The following is an 8,450-nucleotide window of genomic DNA, read 5'->3' on the forward strand; positions in this document are numbered from 1 at the left end:
GTTTTCAAACTTAGGAAATAGATAATTGAAAGAGTAGGATGATTTAATTCCACATCTGGGGTAAAAACATGGCAGTGCCTTCTGTGTTACTCATGGAGCAAATATAACCCATTCAAGCAAGCCACGGAAATTATGAATAAACGACCATAACAACTTCGTGATGGTGGTTTTCTGAATGCCACCAGTCAGTCCACAATGGGAGATCTGCCAGAGTCCCCTTCTCCGTAGCTGTGTTTCTGAACTGGGCTTGAATCACAGCCAACGTGTTGTCATTCCCTGACCGGAGTGCCAGCGTTGTTTAGGGTAATCCACGTGGCCCCCGGCCCCTGGCCCCCAGCCCCCCTACAGAGCAAGGGTAACCTTGCTGTGATGTCCCCCACGGCAAATACTGCCCATATATCTGGGCAGATGCTTGCTCACCCTCGATCAGTGCACAAAGTAAGCAGTCTATAGAGCAGCCCGCGTAGTCTCCCAGGGCCCTCCCAGTGAGGGGGTTGCACACTCCCTCGGCATCAGCCGTTGGGTGCTGTTTATTTCTGTCAAGTTAAGGAATGATTATTAGCCAGAAGGGAACTATGACGTCAGTTTGGTCTTTGTGGATTTCCTGATTCAGTGTTTATGAAGGAGACACACTTTTCATGGTCTCAGATATCTAGTGAGGTATCTGGTCCAATTTCTATCATACAATAGTCATTTTCTATTTTCCCATGCTTGGGCAATTTTTATGTGTTTTCCTCTGTGAAGCCGTGGAAATAATACCATGCAGGAAGATGGAGAGAGGTGGTGCTTTTTCAGTCTTTCTTTCCGTTGGAGCAGCAGGATCGGGTGGGGGGAAAAATAAAGGCCCCAGCCAAAGTCAGCTTGGAGAATCTTTATTATCTTCTGATTCTGTCTTGTAACAACAAAGCTGTAGCCTAGGCGTCCTCTGTGATCTGGCTACACTGAGCCCAGAAGCAGTGGGTTTCTGGGTCTGAGCACTGGGCAGCTCCAGGAAGGGCCTGCATAGGAGGTCTGGTGTCCTGCTGGCCCCTTTTCTCATCAGTGAGGGAAGATCAGGGGGCTGAGCCCCGCCTACGTTCAGGTGCCATAAGGCATTTGGGAGGCGCTCAGGCCTTTGAAGGCAGGTGCTGTAAAAACATGAGATAAAAGTTTCTGGAGATGAATGATGGTCAGGAGGCCTTTTGAGGGCTGACAGCATCAGTACAACTGATTTTCCTATGTGCCTTGCCAAGCCCTTGGGCATTCGGTTTGTTGTAACGTAAGGGCTTGGGTTCCCGGGGTGGTGTGGAAAGGTACTGTGATCACCTGTAACGTCTCTGGGAGAGAAGAAGGGAGAGAGAGAGGGAAGGTCAGAGGGGGTGGCCAAGGAGGGCTTTGATGCTGATCTCTTCTTCAGAGCTCAGAAGGCAGAGAGAGGCTCTAAAAGGGCCCAGAGCACCTGCCTGCTCACCGTTTGCAGGATGCATCTGCCCCTTCAGACCTCCGTGTGGTTGCGGTTCTCCCACCCGGGCCGCCCTTATCTCCTTTCTCATCCAGGAACCGCTGGAGCTTTCGCTGGTACTGGGCGCCTGGTGGTTAGCCAGACCTCCCTGACCCTGGTGACAGCTGTGTCCCAGCACACCGTGTTACTCTCCACCATTTGCTGTGCGGCTGTCTCTCTCGCCGGCCTGAACTCCCATGGGGACACGAGCTGAGCTGCATATCCATTTTTACCCCACCTCCCCACTTCTGACAACCAGGTGCACACAACCTGCCCAGTCAGGGAGACTGACGACTCAAGAAGAGTGCCCCCTGCCTCACGTCACCTCCAGGGGAGCACCGATACTCGAGAATCTGAAGGTCCTTCTAGCCTGGCCACCCCACCAAGCATGTTGCAATATGATACTCTGGAAGCTTGAAGCAGCTTCATTTCACAGGCAGCCCACATCCTATTTTTCGACATATCTGTCTTCCCTACTACGTCTGTACTGTGACTTTCTAGGGAGACACGCAGCCTCATTTACATGTGTAAATTCCGTGCTTCCCAACACCCCTCCCCCACTTAGCGTAACACTCTGTACTTAGTAGGTGTTTCAAGAATGTTTGTGTGATCTAAGTTTCCTCAGCTTGAATGAGCCTGAGTGGTTGTGGTAGGTGGATGAAAGGCTCCCCAGTATGTCCATATCCTAATCCCTGGACCTTGTAAATATGACCTTTATATAGCTAGAGGACTTCGCAGATGTGATGGCGTTAAGAATCTTGAGGTGAGGAGATCATCCCGGATTATCTGGGGGGCCTGATGGAATCACAACCCTCCCTTTAAGAGGGACACAGGAGGAGTCAGTCAAGAGAAGGTGATGTAGCCCCAGAAGCAGAGGTAGGATGTACTTTGAAGATAGAAGGGGTTGGGGCGCCTGTGTGGCTCAATCGGTTAAGCGTCCAACTTTGGCTCAGGTCATGATCTCACCGTTTGTGGGTTCAAGCCCCACATCGGGCTCTGGGCTGACAGCCTGGAGCCTGCTTCGGATTCTGTGTCTCCCTCTCCCTCTGCCCCTCCCCTGATCACACTCTTTCTCTCTCTCAAAAACAAACATTAAAAGAAAAAAAAAAAGATTTGAAGGTAGAAGGGGCCATTAGAAGCTGAAAAAGTCAAGGAAATGGATTCTGCCCCAGAGTCCCCAGAAGGAACCAGTCCTCCTGACACCTTGACACGTTAGCCTAGTGAAACCGATTGAGAATTTCTGACCTCCAGAACTATAAGAGAATGAATTTCTGTGCTTGTAAGCCATGAAGTTTGTGGTAATTTGTTACAGCAGCAGTAGGAGACTATACAGTGGCGTGCCTTGCCCCCCGTGTGACCTCAGGGCAACGCAAGAGCCCTGCTGGACTCAGGCGTCAGGAAACAGGTGCAGACGACTTGCTGACTTGCAGCCTCCTCTCTCCTTCTAGGTTGTGAAGTGAGAAGACTGTGTCTTTTCTGCTTGGTGCATCCTTAAGCATTTAAGTGTATAGCTCTGGCTGGAGTAGGGACTTGGTGAAGAAGCACCAAATGGGAGCAACCAACAAAGCTTCTGTGGGGTCTGGGGCTCCCCAGTAGGGCCGCATCCCCCTTCCCCTCATCCACAGTGACACACACTAGGGCTCCTGGCTCTTCCCCAAAACACATGCCCTGACAAAGGACCTCATGCCCCCAGGGGAAATGAGCTCTGAGTCCCCGTAACTGCCTTCAAGACAAGTCGGACAGCATGAAGTTGGCACTGGCACACAATTACATACACCTAGAGAGATAAGGGACACTAGGAAACAAGTGTTGCAAAGCAAGGCCAAGAAGTAAAAAAGAACAAAATGGAAGCAGGTGTGAAAAATTTAGTAGTTGAGCTCAGTAACATGGTGAAGGGGTGAATACTTGGAAGAATCTGGCTGAGACTAAGCTTGTGAGTTAGAATATCAGATGAGGAACTCTCTTAGAAGGAAAGGGTCAAGAGACAGAACATTACAATAAAAGCCAAGGACCCAGAAGATATGAGAATAAGTGCCATTATTCATCTGGTAGGAATCCCAGAAAGAGAAAAATATTAAAAAGGAGAAGAAGAAGGAGGAGGAGGAGGAGGAGAAGGAGAAGAAGGAGAAGAAGGAGAAGAAGGAGAAGAAGGAGAAGAAGAAGAAGAAGAAGAAGAAGAAGAAGAAGAAGAAGAAGAAGAAGAAAAATGTTTGGAGAAACCAAGGAACCAGCATTCAATTTCCTAGAATTACAGGTGGAAGAATAGGTTAAACAACCCATATCAAAACATAGAAAGCTCCATACATAGACTTATTGTAAGAGGGACACAGGAGAAGTTCCACAAAGAAAACAGACCATTTATTAAGCCACAAAGAAAGCCTCTAGAAATACCAAAGAATGAGTAGCATGTAGACTATGTTCTACAGCTATGAAACAATATCAGCTCATTTCTTTTTATTTTTTCACATTAAAGCAATCGTCATATTTCACTTATTTTTGTATTTATCTATTTATTTATATTATTTCAAGTTTTTATTTAAATTCCAGTTAGTTAACATATAGTGGAATATTGGTTTCAGGAGTAGAATTTAGTGATTCATCACTTACATACAACACCCAGTGCTCATCATGGGCCCATTTCACTGTTGAATGTAATAAATGCACAATCCTTAGCTAAAATGTTAGCTAACTGAATCCGACAATCGCTTTATAAACGCATTATGATTGAATGGGGTAGATCCATAAACACGAGAATGGCATTAGATGGATCATAGTATCACAGATTGATCTTAAAGGCATCATAAAGCTGAGTAAAACAATAGAGAGATATACACAAATGAAATTTTACATAAAATAGAAACATACACACAAATACCCGTATACATTTTGTAGGAAGGTATACAAACAAAAAGATGCACAAATCAGGGTAGTTTGGCCAGGGGAGAGGAATGAGAGTGGGGATTGGAGATAAAGAGATACCTAAAAATTAAAGGAACAGTCTGAACGCAGGTGGAAAAGTAGAACTCGGTTATTCCCTTCATCCTCTTCTAAGGTCAATTTCCAAAATGGCCACAGTATTCCGCAACTCTTTTTAGTAAGAGTTGAAGTCTATTTTCCCATCCTTTGTATTTCATTTTGTGACTTTCTTGGATCAAGTTTCTTTGGGGAAGTTCTGATCCTAGGTCTCAAGAAATCATGTAGCTTCTGCTGTTACTGCTGGGAACTCTGAATCTACTGAGTAAGCATGCCTGGGCAGGCTGTTGGAGGATAACAGCCATATGGAGAGATGCCCCAGTTGTCCCAACTAGCCTAGCAAGGCCATCATAAACTAGCCAGCCTCAGTCAACTCACCAGCTGTCAGTAGAAGCAGAAACAAACCCGGTCAAGATCATCTGATCCCATATCAGATCAGAAAAATGATGCAGCTCAGTCCAGCCCTAATTGTGACCTGAAGAACCACAAACTAAATACATGATTGGTTTGGGGGCGGCTGGGTGGCTCAGTCGGTTAAGCGTCTGACTCCTGATTTCAGCTCAGGTCATGATCTCATGGTTCGTCAGACCGAGCCCTCAGTCCGGCTCTGCACTGACAGTGCGGAGCCTCCTTGAGATTTCCTCTCTGCCTTTCCCCCACTATCTCTCTCTCTCTCTCTCTCAAGATAAATAAATAAACATTTAAAAATTATCTTAAAAACAAACAATAAATAAAATAGTTTAAGTCATTAAGTTTTGGAGCTGTTTGTTATGCAGCAAATGCTAACTTCCTATTCTTTTTTTTAAGTTTATTTATTCATTTTGAGAGAGACAGAGACAGTGCAAGTCGGGGAGGGGAAGAGAGAGAGAATTCCAGGTAGGCTCACTCTGTCAGCAGAGAGCCCTATGTGGGGCTCAAACCCACAAAGCCGCAAGATCATGACCTAAGCTGAAACCGAGAGTTGGATACTTAACTGACTGAGCCACCTAGGCATCCCACTAACTTCCTATTCTTAGCTGTTATCTCTGGTGTAAGAATTATAACTTCTCACTTTCTCTAGATCCATCTATCCATACCGTTTGTCATTTACTGGGTGCTCGTTCAATGCATTAGAAGCTGGAGATACAGACAGAAAAAATAAGGTCCCAGCCCCCAAAGGATTTATTTATTTTTTTTAAGTTTATTTATTTATTTGAGAGAGACAGATACAATGTGAGGGGGGGAGGGGCAGAGAGAGAGAGAGAGAGAGAGAATCCTAATTAGACTCCGCGCTGCCATCATAGAACCCTATGAGGGGCTTGAACTCATGAAGTGCGAGATCATGACCTGAGCCAAAACCGAGAGTCGGACACTTAACCACTTAACCGACTGAGCCACCCAGGCCCCCCCACCCCAAAGGAATTAGATAAGGTGACAGAGAAATGATAATATGGTAACAGAGCACCCGGCAGGCAAACAATCCAGACAAAAGCAATACCTTAGCCAAATTTTGAAGTAAGAGTGGGAGTTAGCCATGGTAAAAAGTGATATATGTGTGTATGTGTGTATAAAGGAAATGCAGTGGTGTGGTTTGGTGAGGAACTGCACGTAGTTAAGGAGGAAATGGAAAATGTCAATAATGACCTTCAGGGGCCCCAAATCATCCCCACCAGGTCTCCTTGTTGTCATTCCCAAGAGGTTCATTGACCCTCAGGCAAATGAACCCATTTGGGTCCTGCCCCACCAATTGTCAGATGGGGCTGCACACATCTAAATTCATAGAAGCTACAGCCTTGGTCATCTTAGTATAACCTTGAGAACAGTTGTTAAATTAAGCAACATACATAAATTGCTAGCATAGACTTGAAGATTGCTAAACTTCTGTGAATCCATGAAGGTATATTTCCTTATAATTATTGTAAACATTTCAAATGTGTGTCCCTTCTTAATCTGTTAGATAAGCCTGTGTGAGAGGCTGCAAGGGCCACGGAACCCCATGGGGGTCTGAAGCCAAACACTCTAATCCCAGTTCTGCCACTAACTCTACTAATGAATTTGTAACACTCGGTTATTCTCTCCACTCACTCTGTGTCGGGCTGAAAAATGGTCCCACAAAAACATGCACATCCTAATCCCTGGAATCTGTGAATGTTACCGTATACGGCAAAACAATGATGATTGCAGAAGTGACTAATTAAGGATTTTGAGATGAAGAAATTATCCTGGATTATCCAAATGGGCCCTGAATACAATCACATGTGTTATTATGAAAGGAAGTCAGAGGGAGATTTCACACAGAAGAGGAAGAGGCAGTGTGACCTTAAGGGCAGAGATCAGAGCAGTGGGGCCACAAGCCAAGGAATGCTGGAGGCCACCAGAAGGCAGAAGAGATACTCATGCCTCTGGAGGGAGCACCGTTCTGATACCTTGATTTCGGCCCAGTGAAGCTGATTTTGGACTTCTGGCTTCCTGAAGTGTGAGACCGTAAATTTGTCCGAAGCTCCCCAGTCTCTGGTCATTCGTTACGGTAGTGATAGGAAACTAATACACTCACCACGCCCTTGGAGTAAGATTTAAACTTTTTCATTGTTTATATACAGTCAATTTAGTTGGGTGGCTTTGAGTCAGTTGCATAACCATTTGGCTCCTGTTTCCTCGGCTAAAAAATGAGAGTGTTTGGCCACGTCCTCCCTAAGTTCCCCCAAATCTATGTCTCCAACCCACTTTTTGATCTCTTTCTTAATTGGCAAATATGTATCCTCATAGCAGTAGAAAAACAGTTTGGATTATTTGGCCCATTGGCTTATTTTACAACCAGTATACCAGTCCTGGACGGTGGTGGGAAAAAATAGGTACATATGTAATTTAAACCCTATAGACATTTTAGGTGTTTTTATGGAATTGATCTCTTTTAAATATGTAGTGATCCTTCTGTGTTTGTTTCTATTAGTGTCGTCTCTTGTGGCCACACTGTTTTGGCTAATCCAGCACCATTCCTAACCCTTCTCCCTTGGGTGCCTCCATTAACAGGTGGTAAAAGCTAAATATTTGCTTTCCTTGCCACCCCTCCCTTGTTTGCTGTCCTTGCTGGGGGGGTGGGGGGGTGGGCAGTGTACTCGCATTCTGGCCAAAGGGACGTAAATGGAAGTCAGGGGCCCGGCAAAATTTTGCTTTCCTGATACAAGTACAAACATTGTGCTGATGCGAACTGAGCAACCCGTTTCTTAAAAATTAAAGGGAAAGGAAAAGAGTTTGATTTGAGTCTGAGTTAGGACAACTGTCCAGGATACCCACTCTTCACAAAGAAGGGAGCGCTCTGGGAAAGGAACATTTGATGCAGGGTTATACATGCTTTTTACATAAAGAGTTACAAATCATCATGAGGAAGGACATTCCAGAAAGTTACAGACTTTATCTTATGGTTTTAGTATGTGCAAGGCTGTATGACTTTTTTCTTATGGGAATCAGGGAGGTTTTCTTGTTTTTCTTATCTTTTTGTTTGGAATGTTCTTTTTTTTTTTTTTTTTTTTTTTTTGGTTATTTTATTTTTTAACGAAGCAGAAATACAATGTCCAGCGCTTGGGGCAGAAATAGAGCCCATGCTTTGAGGTTTTGCTGACTCATTCTGACCTCGGTAAAAAGTAGAGCTTCCCTGGGAGCCCAGGAGCAGGGCCCACAAACATTAAAAGTTGAGAATTTCCTGTAGCGATTGCTAGAACAATTCTTTCCCCTTCTTTCTGCTTTGAATATGGACGTGGTGCCTGAAGCTGCTGCAGGGATGTATTAATTTGTTGTTCATTTATTCAACAAGTATTTATGGAGCACCTCCCAATAGTTACGACCAAAATAGTCCCTGCTTTCATGGAATTTTCATTATGAAATAGGGGAAGGGAAGACAGAAATTTAAAAATTAATTATATATCTATATCTATAACATCTATATCTATATCTCTATATAATATATCTAATGCTGCTAAGTTCTGGGAAGAAAATAAACCAGGATTTTTCATTATGAAAT

Source organism: Panthera pardus, unplaced genomic scaffold (genome assembly GCF_024362965.1).
Source record: "Panthera pardus isolate Hobbes unplaced genomic scaffold, ASM2436296v1 HiC_scaffold_1, whole genome shotgun sequence".
NCBI lineage: Eukaryota > Metazoa > Chordata > Mammalia > Carnivora > Felidae > Panthera > Panthera pardus.